Source organism: Cetorhinus maximus, chromosome 7 (genome assembly GCF_964194155.1).
Source record: "Cetorhinus maximus chromosome 7, sCetMax3.hap1.1, whole genome shotgun sequence".
Classification (NCBI taxonomy): Eukaryota; Metazoa; Chordata; class Chondrichthyes; order Lamniformes; family Cetorhinidae; genus Cetorhinus; species Cetorhinus maximus.
This window is the reverse complement of record NC_135885.1, coordinates 99,570,634-99,593,985: the sequence shown is the minus strand read 5'-3', so window position 1 is coordinate 99,593,985 and position 23,352 is coordinate 99,570,634. Positions and strand designations below refer to the sequence as shown.

The 23,352-nt window shown below is 42.0% G+C and overlaps 1 protein-coding gene across 2 annotated transcripts in view; it reads right to left on the bottom strand.

The window, feature by feature from the left end:
* The window catches only part of arglu1b (arginine and glutamate rich 1b), a 39,379-nt gene that overhangs the window by 9,432 nt on the left and 6,595 nt on the right, over positions 1–23,352 (bottom strand). The gene's annotated exons all lie outside the window — the stretch shown is intronic.

Genomic DNA, 23,352 nt, shown 5'->3' with positions numbered 1-23,352 from the left:
CATTGACTTTTGGAAAAGACGGATTACGTTTCTAAAAAGAGATTGTCTCCAGACATCGCACTTGACATGGGCTTCAACTCCTGGAATTTTAACACCGTGGAGAAAAATATCTGTCGCAGCCAAAGATACCAGCAAAAGACTCAAACAATGAAATCAATTTTTTTCCTTTTTGTACTAAACTTTAATTTGGCTAAGAAACTAAATTCCTACTGTATAACTTGTAATTCTGCATGCTTGTGTGTGTGGGTATGTGTATTGTGAAGGTCAAGACGCACATTTACTTTTTAAAATATCTTTATCTGAGTGGGTTTTTAACTCAATAAAAACCCCATTGTGTTTTAAACTCAAGGAAACCTGCCAGACTAGTCAGCACATAAATGGCTAAGTACGGACACTGAGTAAATACCTTCGTCCTAGAATTCCCGTTAAGGCCAGACTTGGAGTGGTATAAGAAGTCATTTTTATTCCTCTTCACATGGCTGTAACAAAGTTTATATGAAAAAACTGAACAGGGGAAAAGTTAACAAGAATAACCAAGGGTTCCAGCTTTAAATGGAAAATGTTGGAAAAACTTAGGTCTGACAGCATTTGTGGAGAGAGAAACAGAGTTGACGTTTTGAGTCCATATGACTTATACAGACCAAGAGTCATACGGACTAGAAACGTCAACTCTGTTTCTCTCTGCACAGATGCTGTCAGACCTGCTGAGCTTTTCCAGCATTTTCTGTTTTGTTTCAGATTTCCAGCATCCGCAGTATTTTATTTTTATTCCAGCTTTAAATCACTGGTTGCACTCTCGCTTCTAAATCAGAATGTTGTGGTTCAAGTCACGCTCAAGACTCAGCCGCATAATGTAGGTTAACAATGCACCGTAGAATTGAGGAAGCATCGCATTGTTTAAGCGAAAATGAAATCCAATCTGTCCTCTCAGGTGGAAGTAAAAGAGCCCTTAACACTGTCTTGAAAAAGAGCAGGGGCATTCTCCCCGGTTCAGAGTAAGAGGGAAAGTAATAAAGTCTAAAATGGGGTTTCTGTGAATGCGTTAAGTGTGGTAAATAAGATTGGTGAGTTGCAGGTGCAGATAGCCAAGTGCATATATGAGATTGTGGCTTTAATGGAGAACTAGCTCAAAGAAGGCAGGACTGAATATTTAAAATATTCCTGGATGCAAGGTTTTCAGGAAAGATAGGAAAGGGGGAGAGGTGGCAGTAATTGATTAAGGGGAACACTGCAGTGCTGAAGAGAGGGTGCCCCAAGGGGGCAAGAACAGAATCTATCTGACCAGAGCCAAGGAACAAAAATTACATTGCTCAGAGTAGTCTATAAGTCACCAACTGGCGGAAAAACTGTAGAGGAACAAATCTGCAAGGAAATGACAGAGAAGTGCAAGAACTATAGAGCAGTAATAATAGGGACCTTAATTTCCAAATACAGATTGGGACAGTCATAGTGTAAAGGGCAGAGAGGGGTACGAGTTCCTGGAGCATGTTCAGCAGAATTTTCTACAGCATTATCTTTCCAGTCCAATGAGAAAAGGAGGTTTTGCTATACATGGCTCTTGGGGAATGAGGACCAAGTGGATCAATGTCTACAGAAAAATGTTTAGGGGACAGAGGTCACTATACCATAAGGTTTAGGCTGAGTGTGGAAAAGGAGAAGGAACGATCCAAAGGAAGAATAATTAACTTGGGGAAAGCCAACGTCAATGGGGTCAGAATGGATCTCATCCAAATAAATTGGAATGAAAGGTTGGTAGGCAAAACTGTAACTGAATAATGGGCTGCCTTTAAATAGTGGATAGTTTAGACAAGTCAAGGTATATTCCTACAACTTGACAGGTAAGGCAAACAAATCCAGAGCTCCCTGGATGAGAAAAGGAATAGAGATTAAGATGAAGAAAAAATGTGCTTATGAGGTGGATAACACAACCGAGAACCAGGCTGAATACAGAAGTTTCTGAGGGGAATTGAAAAAGCAAACAGAAGAGAGAGGATAAGAAACTGGCAGCTAATTTAAAAGGAATCTAAATGTCTTCTATAGGCATATAAATAGTAAAAGGGTGGTAAAAGGAGGAGTGGGACTGATTAGTGTCCAAAAAGGGAATTTAAGTATGGCTAAGGTATTAAATGAATACTTTGCATCTGTCTTTACCAAGGAAGAAGATGCTACACAAGTCACGGTGAAAGTGGAGATAGTTCTGACACTTGGAAGAGCTTAAAATTGATAAGGAGGTGGTATTGGATAGGCTGTCTGTACTTACAAAAGCTGATAACGCACAGGGACCAGACGAGATGCATCAATGGAAACTAATGGGAGTGAGTGTGGAAATTGCAGAGGAACTGGGCACAATTTCTTAGTCTTCCTTAGAATTAGGGGTGGTGCCGGAGGACTGGAGAATTGCACATGTTACAGCCTTGTTAAAAAAAAGTGTAAAGATTAGCCCAGCATTTACAGGCCAGTCAGTTTAACCAAAGCGGCAGGGAAACTACTGGAAACGATAGTTTGGGACAAAATTAATACTCAATCTGGCAAATACGTGTTAATTAAGGAAATCCAGCATGTATTTGGCAAGGGTAAATCATGTTGAACTAACTTGCTTGAGCTTTTTGATGAGGTGACAGGGGGTCGATAAGAGTAATGCTGTTGATGGGGTGTACGTGACTTCCAAAAGGCACTTGAGTGCACAAAGTGCTGCACAACAGACTTGTGAATAAGTTAGAGATCATGGAATAAAAGGGACAGTAATAGCATGGATACAAAATTGGCTGAGTGACAGGAAACAGAGTACTAGCTAGTGAATCATTTTTAAAATGGAAGTAGGTTTGTAGTGGTGTTCCCCAGGGATTGGGGTGAGAACCTTGCTCTTCCTGATGATCTTGGTGTACAGGGCAATTTGCAGAAGATACAAAATTTGGAAGTATTGCGAACAGTCAGGATAGTGTAGAACTTCAAAAGGACATAGACAAGTTGCTGGAATGAGTGCAGAAATGGCAGAATTGGAGGAGGTGGTAGCAGCATAGTGGTCATGTCACTGGACTAGTAATCCAGAGGCCCAAGCTAATGCTCCCGAGGACACAGGTTCAAATCCCACCATGGCAACTGGTAGAAACCATCGCTGTTTGTCATAAAAACCCATCTGGTTTGCTTATGTCATTTAGGGAAGAAAACCTACTATCCTTACCTGGTCCAGCCTACATGTGACTCCAGATCCACAGCAATGTGGCTGACTGTTAACTGTTCTTGAAGTGGCCCAGCAAGCCACTCAGTTGTATCAAACTGCTACTAAGTCTTTAAAAAGCGAAACCAGATGGATCATTCGACATCAGCCAAGGAACTTGAAATGACAACAGCAAACCCAGCCCTGCCGACCCACCAAATTTTCCCTTACTAACTTCTGGGAGATTATGCCAAAATTGGAAGAGATGTCCCACAGATGAGTTAAGCAATAGCCTGACATAGTCACACTCACAGAATCATAACTTAGAGACAATGCCCCGAATACCTCCCTCAACATCACCATTTTTGGCTATGTTCTGTCCCACCGGCAGGACAGAGCCAGGTGTGGCGGCACAGTGGGGAGGCGATGGCGTAGTGGTATTGTCGCTGGACTAGTAATCCAGGGTATCAAGGTAATGCACTGGGGACTCGGGTTCAAATCTCGCCATAGCAGATGGTGGAATTTGAATTCAATAAAAATCTGGAATTAGAAGTCTAATGGTGACTATGAAACCATAGTCGATTGTTGTAAAAACCCATCTGGTTCACTAATGTCCTTTAGGGAAGAAAATCTGCCGTCCTCACTTGGTCTGGCCTACATGTGAATCCAGACCTACAGCAATGCGGTTAACTCTTAAATGCCCTCTGAAATGGCCTAGCAAGCCACTCTATTGTATCAAACCTCTACAAAGTCTCAAAAAAGGAACAAAACCGGACGGACCATCCGGCACTGACCTAGGCACCAGAAACGACAACAGCAAACTCAGCCCTGTTGATCCTGCCCTCCTTACTAACACCTGGGGGCTAGTGCCAAAATTGGGAGAGCTGTCTCATAGACTAGTCAAGCAACAGCCTGACACAGTCATCCTCACAGAACCCCATGAAGTCTCATGGCATCATGGGCAAGGATCCTGTGGTAACAACGTACCACCCTCCCTCAGCTGATGAATCAGTGCTCCTCCATGTCGAACACCACTTGGAGGAAGCACGGAGGTAGACAAGGGAGCAGAGTGTACTCTAGTTGGGGTCTTCAATGTCCATCACCAAGAGTGGCTGAGTAGCACCACGACTGACCAAGCTGGCTGAGTCTTAAAAGACATAGCTGCTAGACCGGGTCTGCAGCAAGTGGTGATGGAGCCAACAAGAGGGAAAAGCATACTTGACCTCACCCTCACCAACTTGCCTGCCGCAAATGCATCTGTCCATGACAGTTATCGGTAGGAGTGACCATTACACAGTCGTTGTGGATCCAAAGTCCCACCTTCACATTGAGGACACCCTCCATTGTGTTGTGTGGCACTACCACTGTGCTAAATGGGATAGATTTTGAACAGATCTCAAGACTGGGCAACCATGAGGCGCTGTGGGCCATCAGCAGCAGCAGAGTTATACTCAAACACAATCTGTAACCACATAGCCCAGTATATCCCCCACTCCACCATTACCATCAAGCCAAGGGATCAACCCTGGTTCAATGAAGAGGGTATGCCAGGAGCAGCACCAGGCATACCTAAAAATGTGGTGTCGACCTGGTGAAGCTTTAAAACAGGACTATTTGCATGCTAAACAGCATAAGCCGCAAGTGATAGACAGAGTTGAGCGATCCCACAACCAACAGATCAGATCTAAGCTCTGTAGTCCTGCCATATCCAGTCGTGAACGGTGGTGGACAATTAAATAACTCACTGGAGGAGGAGGCTCCACTAACATCCCCATCCTCAATGAAGGGGGAGCACAGCACAACAGTCCAAAAGATAAGGCTGAAGCATTTGCGACAATCTTCAGCCAGAAGTGCCGAGTGGATGATCCATCTTGGCCTCCTCCAGAAGAGGTCCCAGCATCACAGATGCCAATCTTCAGCCAATTAAATTCATTTCATGTGATATTAAGAAATGGCTGAAGGCGTTGGATACTGCAAAGGCTATGGGCCCTGACAGTATTCTGGCAATAGTACTGAAGACTTGTGCTCCAAAACTTACCGCGCAGTAAGGCTACAACACTGGTGTCTACCTGGCCATGTAGAAAATTGCCCAGCTATGTTCTGTACACAAAACGCAGGAAAAATCCAACCCGACCAATTAGTGCCCCATCAGTCTACTCTCGATCATCAGTAAAGTAATGGAAGGGGTCATCAACAGTACTATCAAGCGGCGCTTGCTTAGCAATAACCTGCTCAATGGCGACCAGTTTGGGTTCCGCCAGGGCCACTCAGCTCCTGACCTCGTTACAGCCTTGGTTCAAACATGGGCAAGAGTTGAACTCCCAAAGTGAGGTGAGAGTGACTGCCCTTGACATCAACCCCGCATTTGACTGAGTGTAGCATCAAGGAGACCTAGCAAAACTGGAGTCAAGGGGGATCAGGGTGAAAACTTTCTGATGGTTGGAGTCATATCTAGCACAAAGGAAGATGGTTGTGATTGTTGGAGATCAGTCATCTCAGCTCCAGGACATCACTGCAGGAGTTCCTCAGGGTAGTGTCCTTAGCCCAACCATCTTCAGCTGCTTCATCAATGACCTTCCTTCCATCATAAGGTCAGGAGTGGGCAAGTTCACTAATAATTACACAATGTTCAGCACCATTCACAACTCCTTAGATACTGAAGCAGTCCATGTCCAAATGCAGCAAGACCTGGACAATATCCAGGCTTGGACTGACAAGTGGCAAGTAGTATTAACACCACACAAGTGCCAGGCAATGTCCATCTCCAACAAGAGAGGATCGAACCATCGCCCCTTGACGTTCAATGGCATTACCATCACTGAATCCCCCACTATCAATATCTGGAGGTTACCATTGACCAGAAACTGAACTGGACTATCTATATAAATATTGTGGTTACAAGAGCAGGGGAGAGGCTGGGAATCTTGCGATGAGTAACTCACCTCCTGACTTCCCAAAGCCTGTCCACCATCTGCAAGGCACAAGTCAGGAGTGTGATGGAATACTCGCTACTTGATCGGATGAGTGTGGCTCCAACCACACTCATGAAGCTCGACACCATCCAGGACAAAGCAGCCTGCTTGATTGGCACCACATCCACAAACCTTCGCTCCCTCCACCACCAACGCACAGTAGCAGCAGTGTGTACCATCTACAAAATGCACTGCAGGAATTCACCAAGGTTCCTTAGACAGCAAATTCCAAACCCACGACCACTACCATCTAGAAGGGCAGCAGAAAGATGAGAACACCACCACCTGGAAGTTCCCCTCCAAGTCACTCACCATCCTGACTTGGAAATATATCGCCTCAGTCGCTGGGTCAAAATCCTGGAACTCCCCTCCAAACAGCACTGTGGGTGTACCTACGCCACATGGACTGCAGCTCACCACCGCCTTCTCAAGGGCAACTAGGGATGGATAGTAAATGCTAGCACAGCTAGTGAAGCCCACATCGTGTGAATGAATAAAAAAGAGTTGGGAGGGCCCTGGGGGTCCTCAACATTGACTCCGGACCCCATGAAGTCTCATGGCATCAGGTCAAACATGGGCAAAGAAACCTCCAGCTGATTACCATCCACCACTCCCCCTCAGCTGATGTATTAGTAATCCTCCATGTTGAGCACCACCTGGAAGAATCACTGAGGGTGGCAAAGACACAGAATGTACCCCGGATAGGGGACTTCAATGGCCATCACCAAGAGTGGCTCGGTAGCACCATGAAGTTCCACCTTCACAATGAAAACACCCTCCATCATGTTATGTGGCACTGCCACCATACTAAATTGGATAGATTTTGGACAGACTGAGCAACTCAAAACTTGGCATTCATGAGGCCCTGTGGGCCATCAGTAGCAGCACTGTATTCAATCACAATCTAACATCACGGCTCCGCATATCCCCCACTGCACTATTACCATCAAGCCAGGGGATCAACTTTGGTTCAATGAAGAGTGCAAGCTAGGAGCAGCACCAGGCATACCTAAAAATAAGGTGCTGACCTGGAGAAGCTACAACACAGGACTATTTGCGTGGCAAGTGATAGACAGAGATAACCGATACCACAACCAACGGATCACATCTACGCTCTGCAGTCCTGTCACATCCAGATGTGAATGGTGGTGGACAATTAAACAACTCGCTGGAGGAGGCGGCTCCACAAATATCCCCCATCCTCAATAATGGGGGAGCACAGCACATGAGTGCAAAAGACAAGGCTGAAGCATTTGCAACCATTTTGAGCCAGAAGTGCCAGGTGGTTGACCCATCCTGGCCTCCTCCTAAGATCTCCAGCATCAAAGATGCCAATCTTCAGCCAATTCAATTGATATGAAGCAGCTGAAGGCAATGGGTAGTTCAAAGGCGTTGGGCTGTGACAATATTCCAGCAATAGCACTGAAGGCTTGAATAGAACCAGCCATGCAAAAGCAGGACAAATCCAACCCGGCCAATTACTGCCCCATCAGTCTACTCTCGATCATCAAAGTGAGGGAAGGTGTCATCGACAATGCTATCAAGTGGCACTTACTCACCAATAACCTTCCCAATAACTGACGCCCAGTTTGGGTTCCACTCAGTTCCTGGCTTCTCTATGTCCTTGGTTCAAACATGGATAAAAAAGGTGAGGTGAGAGTGACTGCCCTTGTCATCAAGACAACATTTAACTGAGTCTGACATCAAGGAACCCTAGCAAAATTGAAGTCAATGAGAATCACAGAAAAACTCTCCACTGTTCAGAGTCACACCTGGCACAAAGGACAGTGACTGTTGCTGTTGGAGGTCAATCATCTCAGTTCCGGACCATCGTTGCAGGAGTTCCAAAGGGTACTGTCCTAGGCCCAACCATCTTCAGCTGCTTCATCAATGACATTCCCTCTACCAGATGATCAGAATTGGGGATATTCATGGATGATTGCACAATGTTCAGCACCATTTGCGACTGCTCAGATACTGAAGCAGGATGTGTCCATATGCAGCAAGCTTGGACAATATTCAAGTTTGGGCTGATAAGTGGCAAATAACATTCGTGCCACACAAGTGCCAGGCAATGACCACTTCCAACAAGGGAGAATCTAACCGTCGCCCCTGACATTCAATGGCATTACCATCGTTAAATTCCCCACTATGAACATCCTGTGGGTTACCACTGATCACACATTGAACTGCACCAGCCATATAAATACTGTGCCTACAAGAGCAGGTCAGAGTTGGCAATTCTGCAGACAATAACTCACCTCCTGGCTCCCCAAAGCCTGTCCACCATCTGCAAGGCACAAGTCAGGGGTGTGATGGGATACTCTCCACTTGCGTGGATGAGTGTAGCTCCAACAACGCTCAAAGCTTAACAACATTCAGGGCAAAGCAGCCCGTTTGATTGGCACCCCATCCACAAACATTTACTCCCTCCACCGCCGACGCACAGTGGCAACAGCGTGTACTATCCACAAGATGCACTGCAGGAATTCACCAAGCCTCCTTAGCACCTTCCAAACCGACGACTGCTACCGTCTAGAAGGATAAAGGCAGCAGACACATGGGAACACTGCCATCTGGAAGTTCCCCTCCAAGCCACTCACTATCCTGACTTGGAAATATATCACTGTTCCTTCATTGCTGCTGGGTCAAAATCCTTGAATTCGCTCCCTAATAGCACTGTGGTTGTACCTACACCATGTGGGCTGCAGCAGTTCAAGGTGGCATCTCACCACCACCTTCTCGGGCAATTAGCGATGGGCAATAAATTCTGGCCTACCAAGTGACACCCACTTCCCATGAATGAATTTAAAAAACGCATCCCGGGCAAAGCTGCCCGCTTGATTAGCACCCCATCCACCCGTCAAAATTTACTCCCTCCACCACAGACACACAGTGGCAGCAATGTGTATCATTTACAAGATGCACAGCAGCAACTCACCAAGGCTCCTTCAACAGCATCTTCCAAACTCGCGACTTCTACCACCTAGCAGGACAAAGGCAGCAGATGCATGGGAACACCATCACCTGCAAGTTCCTCTCCAAGCCACATACTATGCTGACTTGGAATTATATCGTGCTTCCTTCACTATCAAACTCCCTAACAACATTGTGGGTGTAACCACACCACATGGGTTGCAGCACTTCAAGAAGGTGGCTCATCACCACCTTCTCAAGGGCAATTAAGGATGAGTAATAAATGCTGCCCAAGCCAATAACGCCACATTCCGTGAGTGAATAAATAAAGGAGGTGCAAAAGCAAAGGGACCTGGGTGTATATTTGTTTAATTCATTGAAGGTGGGAGGACAGGTTGAAAGAGCAGTTAATAAAGCATGCAGTATCTTAAGGTTTTATTCATGGGGCATGGAGTACAAAGGCAAGGAAGTTATGTTCAACTTGTATAAAATACTGGCTCAGCCTCGGGTGGAGTATTGCGTCCAGTTCTAGGCTCCAAACTTTAGGAAGGATGCAAGGGCATTGGACAGATTGCAGAAAAGATTCAAGAGAGTGATTCCAGCAATGAATCAGTTGTGGTCTCATTGGAGAAGTTGGGGCTGTTTTCCTTGAAGAGAAGGTTGAGAAGAGATTTTATAAAGGTATTCAAAATCATGGGGGTCTGGACTGAATAGGTAGGGAAAAACTATTCCCATTAGTGGAAGAATCAGGAACCAGAGGGTACAGATTTAAGGTAATTGGCAAAAGAATCAATGGTGGAATGAGGAAAAACTTTTGGTTATGATCTGGAATGTACCACTTTAAAGTGTAATGGAGGCTAGTTCAATTGAGGCAGTCAAGAAGGAATTTGATTATCTGAAAAGATGAACATAACGAACCAAACAGTCTCCTTCTGTGCTGTAACCATTCTGTGAACACGTCAGACTTAACCTATCTTTTCACCCTAAGTACTGATACTACTGTCCTCATTCACTTCTTTCTCCAGATCGCTAGAGTAATGAGAGAGTTGTGGTCTCTTAGTGCCAGCTTAGCTATGTGCCAGATTTGAGAAAGCACAGGACTGCACTACCTTATTGCTGAGGCTGTAAAGGCCCTTTCCCTTTCTCCCTCTGATCTCTCACTTTCATTTTATCCTAAATCAAAAGATCACTCCCTATTGCACAAGTGATAGTTTTTCAACCTTCCAACCTTGTGGCCTGAGTTGGATTCATCAGTTACTGGTAAAATTAAGGACAGTTTTGTGCTAACTGCCCATATTCAATAATATCTGGGTAAGGCTACACAAACTCCTTTGTGAAAGGGCATTTACAATTTGCAGATGGGAAAACTTTCATCCCATAAGTCTGACTAGGTTTGGACTCTCATACCTCAAGTTGAAAGGCAAGTTTTTAAAACACTATTATGACACACCCCGACTCTTTCCAATGCCTTTCAAGATGTGTGTTGTTCTTAAGCAGCATTGTCCTTGTGTCTCAATTTTACTGACTCCAAACTTCCTGTTTTCACTCCCAATGTACTTTGTACACCCATCCAAATTTGCAACTGGGCCAACCCATGAATTATGAGCACTACGAACACATTACCATGCTGGCCACATTAGAACTGACTTGCACTGGTATATAAAAATCTGCCTCAAATAGCTGAAACCTTATCTGAATCAGCAATCTGACCGAAAGAAATTGCAACTTAACATCAACTGCGTATCTGCTGCCTAGATATCCAGAATTTGTGCAGTATTTTGCTTTACCCCATAAGTTGTCTGGTAGGCTGTTAGCTGATTTGGTAACCAAGGGAGAAATTTTACAATGAAATTAATCTATTAGAAAACATTACTTGGAATGACTTCATTCAAGGTATAGTGCAATCCTGCACAACCTTCATATCCTGCAGAACTGCTCTGACGACATTTAGTTCTTTCACATGACATAAGTGAGCTAAGGGACTGTCCTTAACCTTGAGATAACTCATTCCAACTGCCAGTATAAACAATCCCAAAGTAATAATAAGCAGTTTTTAGTTTAAAACCACAAAATTAAACAAACTGGAAAAGACAACCATGGTCAATTATCCCTCTGTAGCAAGGTAAGAATGGAAATCCAAAATAATTCAAATAAATGCAGAGGCATCCAAGTACAGCACTGTCAACAGGACTTCAGCAAAGACTAATGGATGCCAACATTTATAACTGAAAAACACTCAGCAGTAAAGATTTGTTTTCAAGTCTTAGCTTGTATGGAAAGGATAGTTTGCACTGTGAGACATCAGGGGAGACAGTGGTATAGTGGTAGATAGTAATCCAGAGGCCATGGGTTCAAATCCTACCGTGGCCATGCTGGTCTTGCCTGTGACGCCCACATGAAAGAATAAATTTAAAAAACAAGTTAGTAGGTGTGAGCATATCTATTTTCTGAAATAATTTTCCTGAAACCAAAACAATTGCGCTTTGTTTTAGTCAGGTTGGGCAGTAACTCTGGATTTACAATTTCAAAATTTAGCATTGGTGTGGTACTGTTGTGGTACTGTTGTAGTGTAGCTTGCTAGATGTCTGCCTGCTATCTTGGTTGGGGATCAGCGTGAAAGGAGAAAAACCCAGTCAATTTAATCTGAATGCCTACAATTTTACTGCTGTAGAGTGCCCAGTCTACCCAAAATTTTGATCAGGTTAAGAAAGCTGTTTCTTGGTGCTACGCAGTGGTACTTTCCACTAAATTAAAGTATGAGAGAAAGCTAGCCAGAAATATAAAAACAGATAGTAAGAGTTGTTATAAATATTTTTTAAAAGAGTTAACAAAGTGAGCGTTGGTCCTATAGAAAGTGAGTCTGGAGAATTGATAATGGAATACAAGGAGATGGCAGATGAATTGAATTGAGATGGATGATGCATAGGTTTTAATTTTACAAAACTCCCTAGATTCGGGGAAGGTCCCATTAGATTGGAAGGTAGCAAATGTAACTCAATTATTCAAAAAGGGGAGATGGAAAGCAGGAAACTACAGGCCAGTTAGTTTAACATCTGTCGTAGGTAAAATGTTAGAAGCTATTATTAAAGAAGTTATAGCAGGGCACTTGAATAAGCTCATGGTCATCAGACAGAGTCAGCATGGTTCTGTGAAAGGGAAATCATGATTAATCAACTCATTGGAGTTCTTTGAGGAACTAACATGTGCAATGGATAAAGGGGTGAATGTACTGTACGTCGATTTCCAGAAGGCATGTGATAAAGTGCCACATCAAAGGTTATTGTGGAAAATAAAAGCTCACGGTATAAGAGGTTACATATTGGCATGGATAGAAGATTGACTGGCTAACAGGAAGCAGAGAGTAGGCATAAATATGTCTTTCTCAGGTTGGCAAGGTGTAACGAGTGACGCGCCACAGGGATCAGTGCTGGGACCTCAACTCTTTACAATTTATATAAATGATTTGGATGAGGAGTTTGAAGGGATGGTTGCTAGATTTGCTGATGACACAAAGATAGGTAGGAAAGTAAGTTGTGAAGAGGACATAAGGAGGCTACAAACATAAATAGATAGGTTAAGTGAGTGGGCAAAGATCTGGCAGATGGAGTACAACATGGAAAATTGTGAAACTGCCCATTTTGGCAGTAAGGGTAAAAGAGAAGTATATTATTTAAATGGTGAGAGACTGCAGAGTTCTGAGGCGCAGAGAGGTATGGGTGTCCTAGTGCATGAATCACAAAAGCCTAGTATGCAAGTACAGCGAGTAATTAGGAATGCTAACAGAATGTTATCATTTATTGTAGGGGGAATTGAATACAAAAGTAGGGAGGTTATGCTTCAGACGTACAGGGCACTAGTGAGACCACATTTGGAGTACTGTGTACAGTACTGGTCACCTCATTTAAGGATGTAAATGTGTTGGAAGCAGTTCAGAGAAAGTTTACCAGGCTAATGCCTGGAATGGGTGGGTTGTCTTATGAGGAAAAGTTGGACAGACTAGACTTGTATCCACTGGAGTTTAGAAGAGTAAGAACCAACGTGATCGAAACATATAACATCCTGGGGTCTTGACAGGGTGGATGTCGAGAGGATGTTTCTTCTTGTGGAAGAATTTTTTTAAAATAAGGGGACGCCATTTAAAACAGACGAGGCAAAATTATTTCACTCAGGGGGTCGGGAGTCTTTGAAGCTCTCTTCCTTTTCAGGTGGTGGAAGCAGAGCCTTTCAATATTTTTAAGGCAGAGGTAGATTCTTGGTAAGCAAGAGAGTGATAGATGATTGGCGGTAGATGGGATGCAGATTTCAGGTTACTATCAGATTAGCCATGATCTTATTAAATGGCGGAGCAGGCTTGAGGGGCTGAATGGCCTACTTCTGCTCCTTGTTCTTATGTTCACTAACAGGACGCTGCCGTCAATCCAAAAAGACTTTCTGCCTACCACACAATTAGACAACTGTTTACATGAATTTCAGTGTTGGTGCTATGCCAAGTACGTAGGCCGTATGTCTCAGCGACCGTCTGATCAAATCATATAGCATGTTCCTTCGGTTGTTTGAAATAGGCACCTTACTCACCAGCCTGCACTTACAAAACCCAAAACAAAACGCCTACTATTAGATGTAATTCTGCAATTGGGCAGCACTTGCTGAACAATCTTGAATGTGCTAATAACTGCATGAACAACCAGTTTAAGATAATCATTCGAGCTCATAGCTGTTTGTTGGAACTATTCTGCACAAATAGGATGCTGCATTACGTACATATCAACAGAGATAACACCTCCAAGTGATTCATGGTCCTGAAGCGCTGTAGGACATCCTGAGAATGTAAATAGTTTTACATAAGTACAACTTATATTTTCCCTATTGTGCTTCAACTTATGAACAAAATATTAGCATGCAATAATATAACCTCAGAAGCAGTTATAAGATTGGGGCTAAACCAATTTATTTCAAACTACATGATTGCGAGTCATGGTTTCATGCTTCTTGAATTCTGGGTTTTGGCCAATATACAATGGGTTGTCAACAGCCTGGCTTCTGAGGCATTAGCATTCACTGGTAAGACTACATATGTAGTGGGGTGGGATAAACATGACTTATTATGGTAGATTTGTAGCACTGTTTCTCAACTCTCAAACTCTAGAAGTAGCAGAGCCTTTTAAAAAGGTGAGGTGCTTTGGCTGGTGAGTTTAACATCTGGATAACAACTCCCTCTTTTCTCTCCACAAAGCTTCTGTTAATATTCCATACAAATTTTTGCCTGGAACTAGGAAAAGTTTTAAATTCAAGAGGAGTACAGAAACACATGACAGAAAAATACGGACTCAAAATTGTGTTGGTACAAGAAGCAACCTGCCTGCACTCTCAAGGAAATGTATAGTACAGGTTTTTAAAGGAAGTGGCTGCAGAGATAGTGGAGGCATTGTTCAAAATGTTCTAGAACTCATTGGATTCCAGGAGGGTCCCAGCAATTGGAAAACCGCTAATGTGATGCCCCTGTTCAAGAAGGGAGGGAGGCAAAAAACAGGAGACTATAGGCCAGTCAGCCTAACATCTGTCGGTAGGAAAATAGTAGAGTCCATTATTAAAGAAGAAATAGCAGGACATATAGAAAAGCTTAACGCAATCAGAGTCAACATGGTTTTGTGAAAGGGAGATCATGTCTGACAAATTTGCTAGGGTTCTTTGAGGATACAACAAGCAGAGTTGATAAAGGGGAACCGGTAGATGTAGTGCATTCAGATTTCCAGAATGCATTCGATAATGTGCCACATAAAAGATTTTTGCACAAGATAGGAGCTCATTGTATTGGAGGTAATGTATTAGCATGGATTGAAGATTGGTTAACACACAGAAGACAAGAGTGTTGGGATTAATGGGTCTTTTTCAGGTTTGAAAGACCTGACTAGTGGAGTGCCATGGTTAAAACCATGGTTATGAAAACTTAACAGATCAATAGTTTAGTTTACAACTCATAAACTAGCATATTACCATCACTAATGCTGTGCCAACTATTTTGGTCAACTTGATTAATTGATTACAGAAAATGAGCAGATCTCCTGAAGACAGAATGTTTCAGGATCATGGAAGAAATAAGCAATGTGAATTAGATTGCAAAGCAACTACATTTCAAAAGACTTCCAAAATGAATTGGACCAAATTTTGCTGGAACAGGGCATCCAACTGTATCTGCTGTTGGACTTGTCCTGCACACTTAAGTTTTTATATTTCTTGTGTGGCAAGTTACTGAAAGTGTAAACTGAGAACAATGCAGTGAGGGAAACAGGACATTTAGGACTCCAGAGAACAGGACAGGCAACTGTTTATCTCCTGAACTAATCAGATTGAAGGACTGTGAAATAAAAGACAAAGAAGGAAGCGTAACTCAGAGTGGGTAAATTCAATGTCAAATTCTTTCTCATGCGCTTATCCAGCAAGGCATCTATGCTATTCACCTCAAATTTTCAATGTGTGGCAGGTTTCACATTTTAACCACTCTCTAGGTAAAGAAGTTTTTCCTGAATTATTTATTGGTGACTATCTGAATTCATTAGTGATCATCTTATATTAATGCCCCTAGTTTTGGACTCCATCAAGTGGAGACATCTCTACAGTTATCCTAGCAAATCAATTCCTAATTTTACTGTATTCCAAGAGGTCACTTAGCCTTTTTATTCTGGAGAAAAAAATGCCCCACCTGTCTATTCCTGATATGTATAACTTCTCAGTTCTGACATCGCCCTTGTACATTTTTGAACATTCTCCAGCACCTCTATACTCTTTTTGTAATATGACAATCGAAACTGTACACAGGATATACACAGTAAGTGTATAAATCTATCCAAGATTCTATATAGCTTTAATAAAACTTCCTTGCTTTTCAATTCTATTTCTCTAGGAATGAATGCCAGTGCTTTGATTGCATTTTTATAACCTTGTTAACTTGCACTGCAACTTCTAATGATTTGTGAATGTGTATTACGCTATATCCTCTCTGCCCCATTACCCTATTTACTCATATTTTCCAACAATTTTTCAGCAGCTTTGTGCTACCTTAGGCTTATATTGAAAACTATTTGACATTTAAAAATCCATCCTGTAAATTTATCAATGTCATCTTTTATCTTGTAGGCTTCCTCAGAAGTAACAATATCCCCTACTTGGTGTTACCCACCAATTTTTAAATTATAATTCTGATTAAATCGCACATTTAAAGAGTGTACAACAATGGGTCCCAGTACCAATCCCAATGGATCACTTCTCACCTTGTCAGTCTGAGTAACCAGCTTTATCCCCTACTCTAAGTTTTGTAGTCAGCTTGCTATCCATTCTATTTGTCACGACTCATGAGCTTACCTTAGCCATGAGTCTATTGTGTAGTACCTTATCAAAGGCCTTTTGAAAATCTAAGTACAATGCATCGACTGCATTACCCTTGTCCATTATTACTACGTCAAATAATTCAATAAAGTTGGTCAAGAATGTTGCTCCCTTTTAAAATCCACGTTGACTTTATTTCTGTCATTTTACTGTCCTTATGCGTTACCTTCTGCATTCCTTTGTGGCCTAACACTGGCTTCCTTTAGCTATTTATGTGCCCGTCTTATGCTTTGTTACTTATATTCCTTTAATTTCATAGCTCCTCTTTGCCTTTTTTTTTAGACTTTTCTAACCTTTTAATAACTTTTATTTTAAACCTAATGACGCAATCACTAGTGTCTGGATGTTCCCCTACCTTTATTTCTCTTAACAGCACTTTTAATTTCACATTATTGGATCTGCAGTGATTCGTCTGCAGTTGGGCTTCTTACATACAGGTTAGGAATGGCAACTTGAACACACCGTCAAAACTCCATCCTCTATTTCTTATTGCCAGTTTATTTGCAGGTGTTTAAAATCTCCCATGATTATTCTATGTCCTTTGTTCTTCTCAAAAATTTACTTACATATTTCTTCTTACACCACTATGACACTATTCTACAGATCAGTGGTCTGTAGAATGTCCTCATCAGCATGAATAATCCATTCTTATCCTTTATCCTAATCTTTGTGGCTTCTGTTGCTATCGTATTAGTTACGCCCTCTTTTTTTCCACTGCCAATACGTTATCTCTAATTAGTGCAGCATCTTTATCCCCTCTTCTTCCTTCACTATCCTTTTGAAATGTGTTATAACCTGCAATATTTAACTCCCAGTCCTGTATTTTATGTAGCCAAGTTTTAATTAACCCTACAACAGCTGGTTCCATGCTACAAATTATTGAATCCAGTTCCAAATTTTGTTTCAGAATTCTCATTTTGTTTTGGAATTCAATTACCTCCTTTGGTTACATATTGTTTTTTTTTTAAATCTCCTCTGAATAGTTTATATGCTATACACACATAACACAACTGTTTATGAACTTGAAAACTGAATAAATAAACAAGTATTTTATGATGTACTTTCTGCTAGTTTATGAACAGTTATGTTAATTAAAGATAGTACAAGTCAGAAACCCCACTAATAATAAACAAAGCTTTCCGGTTCTGGGAGTGCACATCAGGAAATTGAGGTAAAAACAAAAAGCTAAAAGCTACTGCGGATGCTGGAAATCCAAAACAAAATAAAAACAGAATTACCTGGAAAAACTCAGCAAGTCTGGCAGCATCGGCGGAGAAGAAATCAGTCAACGTTTCGAGCCCTCATGGCCCTTCAGCAGAACTGAAGCATAGTTTCAACAAGGGAGAAATATAAATTGGTTTAAGGTGGGTGGGGGGGAAGAGACACATTGAGGGTGTGGTGTGAGCAGATAATCAAAAGATGTCAGAGACAAAAGGGTCAAAGAGGTGTTGAAGGTGGTGGTCTTCGTCTGAGAAAAGTGCTAATTAAGAATGCAAGACAGGATATTCAAAGTACAGCTCTAGTGGGGGTGGGGTGGAAAGACTAAAGGTTTTAGTTTTAGATTTAAAAATAATGGAAATAGGTGGGGAAAGAAGAATCTATATAAATTATTGAAAAAAAAGGCGGGTGGGGGGGGGAAAAGAAACGGGGTGGGGATGGGGGGAGGGGGAGTTTAAGATCTAAAGTTGTTGAATTCAATATTCAGCCCAGAAGGCTGTACAGTGCCTAGTTGGAAGATGAGGTGCTGTTCCTCCAGTTTGCGTTGGGCTTCACTGGAACAATGCAGCAAGCCAAGGACAGACATGTGGGCAAGAGAACAGGGTGGAGTGTTAAAATGGCAAGCGACAGGGAGGTTTGGGTCTTTCTTGTGGACAGACCGCAGGTGTTCCGCAAAACGGTCGCCCAGTTTGCGTTTGGTCTCTCCAATGTAGAGGAGACCGCATTGGGAGCAACGAATGCAGTAGACTAAGTTAGGGGAAATGCAAGTGAAATGCTGCTTCACTTGAAAGGAGTGTTTGGGCCCTTGGACGGTGAGGAGAGAGGAAGTGAAGGGGCAGGTGTTGCATCTTCTGCGTGGGCATGGGGAGGTTCCATAAGTGGGAAATTGAGGAATGGGAGCATGCAATATTTATATTATCTTAAAGCACAAATACAATAGGAAAAATAAATTGTATTTCAACTAATCTTTCACACCAAGGCACATTTTGCATATTTGGGAGTTATTTTTAATATTAAACAAGATCAAAACTATGTACACGCTGGAATTATATGCCACAGTTGAAAACTATTTGCCATTTATACATCCATCCTGGAAAGACAACATTGATAAATGGCAATTAGTTTTCAATATAAGTAAGTCTAAGGTAATACACTTTGGAACAAAGCTGCTGAAAAATCATTGGAAAATGAAGCAACACCACACTGTACAACTCACTATTTTTTTTTTTTGTTTTCAATTTTACTTTATTCTGAGGCATTGCTGCATCAAGTGTATAAAACCAAAATCTCAATGCATGGCAATCTTTGTGTCTGAAACATTTACATAATGGGTTTTTGACCTTGGCTATATTACCAGTGAAGCATCTGTGACAGCTGTCCAATTTACAGCAAAGAAGGGAAGATCCAAACAAGTGAAAAGTACCTTAGAAAAGAGGAAATCCCACCAAATAAAACAATATCAGTCAGAAAATTGAACTTGCATTTATATAGTGCTGTTCACGACCTCAAAATGTCCCAAAGCAGGTTACAGCCAATTGGTGTGCAGTTACAGTTGGACTATTGTGATTTTGCTACTGCAGAGTTTTCGGGAACAGAGTGTGTCGTAAACAGTGTGTCAGGATTTTGGTGCGATTGAGAATTTTGTGCAGAGGGTGAAAGAGGTGCTGATTTTTACAAGTAGTACAAGTAAATCACTGTTCCACTAGGGTGTTTGGGGCCTTGGACGGTGAGAAGGGAGGAGTTGAAAGCACAGGTATCACATCTCCTGTGCTTTCATGGAAAAATGCCGTGCCAAAGGGAGTGGATGTTAGGAGTGACTTGAGGAGTGGACCAGGGTGTCACAGAGGGAACGGTCCCTTCAGAATGCTGAAAGGGAAAGACAGGAGAAGATGTGTTTGGTGGTGGCATCACACTGGAGCTGATGAAAACGGTGGAGGAAGATTCATTGAATATGGAAGCTGGTGGGGTGGAAGGTGAGGACCATGAGTCTTTATGGTGCTGACGGAGAGGGCTTGAGGTGAGAACAGAAGTGCGTGAAATGGATCAGACGTGGTGGAGTGCCCTGTCAACCAGGTGGCTGGGAACCCTCAGTTGAGGAAAAAGGAAGACATATCGGAAGCAATGAGGAAGTAGCATCATCACAACAGATGTGAGACACACAGAGGAACTAGGAGAATTGAATGGAGTCCTCACAGGAAGCAGGGTGTGAGGAATTGTAGTCAAGGTAGCTGTGGGTTTGTAGTGAATATTAGTTAAGAACGAGAGGTGATTGTATTGAAACACACAAGATTCTGAAGGAGTCTGACAGGGTAGGCACTGAGGAGGTTTTTTCCCCAGGCTGGGGAATCTAGGAGCCAAGGGCAAATCTCAGAATAAGGGGTGGATCATTTAGGACTGAGATGAGGACAAATTTCTTCACTCAGAAGTTGTGAATCTTTGAAAATTTCTACCTCACAGGGATGTGGATGCTCCATCAAGGAGTACATTCAAAGCTGTGATGGGCGGTCGTTTTGGTTTCTCAGGAAATCAAAGGAGGAGCAGGTGGCAAAGCGGAGTTCAGACAGATGGTCAGCCACAATCGTATTGAATGGCAGAGCAGGCACAAGGGGCTATATGGCTTACTCCTACTCCTATTACTTATGTTACGACTTCAGACAAACATGGCAACCAATTTGCAGAAGTTAAGTCCCACAAATAGCAATGCAACAAATGATCAGAATCTCTTTTGGTGATATTGGTTAAGGGGTAATTATTGTAGGTATACTGGGAAAATTATTTTCTTCAAACAATGCCATGGGATCTTTTAAGTTCACCTGAAAAGGTAGGTGGGTCCTCAGCACAAAGATGTACCTGAAAGAAAAACTTGTTCATTTTCCAAACCAATAGCACAACCACATAAGTAAGAAAATCTAAAATGCAGTGGTTCTAGCACATATTCCATGTGGCGGTGTTAAATCACTGGCTCTAATTAAGCTTGCTTTCCAATTTCATCCAGTATTCAGAGCAGCACTTCAATGTACAAACTCAATCTCTTAACGATCGCTCTCACTCAACACAAATGGGGAGTGGGCAAAATGACGTTAAGGTGGGATATTTTGGTAATCAAAGTAGTATCACTGCTTTTAATTGGAGATGATTAAGCCATGCAGAAAGGCCAAGGAATTTGAGGGTTTATGTTCACAAGACATTAAAGGAACACCTCAAGTAAATAAGGCCATAAAGAAACTAATGGAATACTGGGTTTTATGGCAAGAAATGAAGAATATAATAGTCAATACATAATGGTGAATCTATATAAAACATTAGCAAGACAAAGTTGGAACACTGCAGTTTTGGGCTCCACTATTCCCACAAAGCTCGAAAGAATAGTGAGGTGGGAGTGCAGTGCAGTTTTACTTGGATACTGCCTGCCATGAGGCAATACAAAGACTAAGTAGAAAACTGGGACTGTTTCTTCATGCAACACAGGGTAATTTGATAGAAGTTTAATATCAAATAAAATTACAAAAGGAACAGGAAAAAATAGACAGAAACCGTTTCCAGTGGCTGAGGAATCTTGAAGGAGGAGATTTAGATATAAGATTAAGTGTAAGACATTTAAGGACAACTTTCATTTATATAGCACATTCAACATGGTAAAACATCCCATCGTGTGACCAAAAAAAAAATTGACAATGAGCTAAATAAGGAAACAGTAGCTCAGATGCCCAAAACTGTGGTCAAGGAGAGGGGTTTTAAGGAGTATCTTAAAAGAGGGGAGATAAGTAGAGGTTCAGAGGTTGAGAGGGAATTCCAAAATTAGAGTTTCGGCAATTGAAGGCACAGTCACCAATGGTGAAGTGATTAAAATAAAGGATGCGCAAGAGGCCAGGTTTAGAGAAATGCAGATATCTTGGAGGGCTGACAAGCTGGATGAAGTCGCAGAGATATGGACAGGCAAGGCCAAGGAGGGATTTGAAAAACAAGGATGAGAATTTTAAAACTGATGTACTGCCAGATCAAGAGTGACTATAGGTTAGCGAGCCAGACGGGTAACTGCAACTTGGTACTGATACAAGCAGAGTGATGAGCACAGGCCCACATATGGTAGAAGGCAGAGGTCAGCCAGGAAAGCACCTGAAACAACCAAGTTGAGACACAACAAAATTAAAATTCAAGACTGAGAGATGAAGAAACTTTTTTTAATGCGGAGGGTGAAGTTGTGTAATGTATTGATTTGATTGATTGAAGGAGAAACCATGTCAACATTTTAAGGTTAAATGGGAAATGGGTTTAAAAGAAAAAGGAAATTAAAGGATATGCGAACAGCGCAGGCCTGTGGGATTAGTACTTGTGCTTGTTCTAATAACACGGTCATACGGCCGCATGGTCTATTTTTGTATTGTAATTTCAATATAATGCTACATAAGCTGAGGCAACTGCTTACCCATGTAATGGATGATCTGCTGATGGGGTTGTCCGAATAAATCAAACAAGTTTGCTGGCCATCTCAATAGGATGCTGGGTTGATACCTGTATTTCAGCCCAGAGGAGCTATCTTTTCCATTGGAACCTTTCTCAGGAATTGACACCACAGTTCCTAATAACTTTGTTATTCATCATCAGTGAGTGAGAATTTTCATTTATAAGTGATTATTTTTTCATTTATATTGAAGCAGGAGAGAGAATTATTTGCACTATGTAGCTAAAAGAGCTGCAGAAGTCTCATATTTTGGGATACCATCTATACAAAACAACAAGCACAAGAGGGAAAGAAAACACCAGACTCGTGATAGATACAAGTGCCAGAAAGTTGTTATTTTCTCAAACTTAGAGGTGTAAAATGCTCTTGAATCCTGCTGTTAAGGGATGTGGCTTCAGTGATACTAACACTAGACCAGCAAGGCATTCAGAAAAGAACCTCGTATCCCATAACAACAAATTGTGCATTTACATTCGGGTGGCAGTATCTGTTCCCTGATTTGCTGCCAGGAGCTGAACTGTTCAAAGTTCCATCTCCCTATTAAAAAAGAGGCTGTGCTCAACGCCACAAGTCCTAGGAAATGGATATTATCCTACTGGGAAGCTTCTATCATAAACAAAGGCCAGCAATGTAGTGGTTGGAACCACTTACATTTGTCTTCAGATCAATGAAGACAGCTAGATTGCTAGAGGATTTTTAATACACCATTTACAGACTATAATGTCTAAAACCATGAGGACAATTACTCCATCAGGCTCAAGGCCTGCATAGAACTGTCTGGAGTGAAGCACGAATAAGCCATGCGTTAGTTTGAATGATAAGGAATCCCTTCCTCACTGGATTGTTGTACTGAGGGACTTATCCAGCACAGACATAGATGTGAAAATGATGCAAAGGAAAGGGACAACTAGTTCATCAAAACTCCTGATTTTGATATAAATGAATGATATAAAATTCTGTTGATGGTGGATTCCCTCTACATTGATCCTGAATTGCTTTCAGTATTATTCTCATTCTGAAATCTATTTTTGTGAACTCAATCTCCTGAACCAATTCACTGAGGTTTTTAGCAGCATTTTATAAAGAGATATTTGAGAACATTCAAACAGTTCAGTAGATAAATACACCCCGTGAAACCACACCTAGTTTAACAGACCAATAAGATCACAAATTTACCATTCAGCCAAGGTAGCAATGAGATTAGTTACAATGCTCTCAAACTCAAACTGGAGGAAGAAAGATTT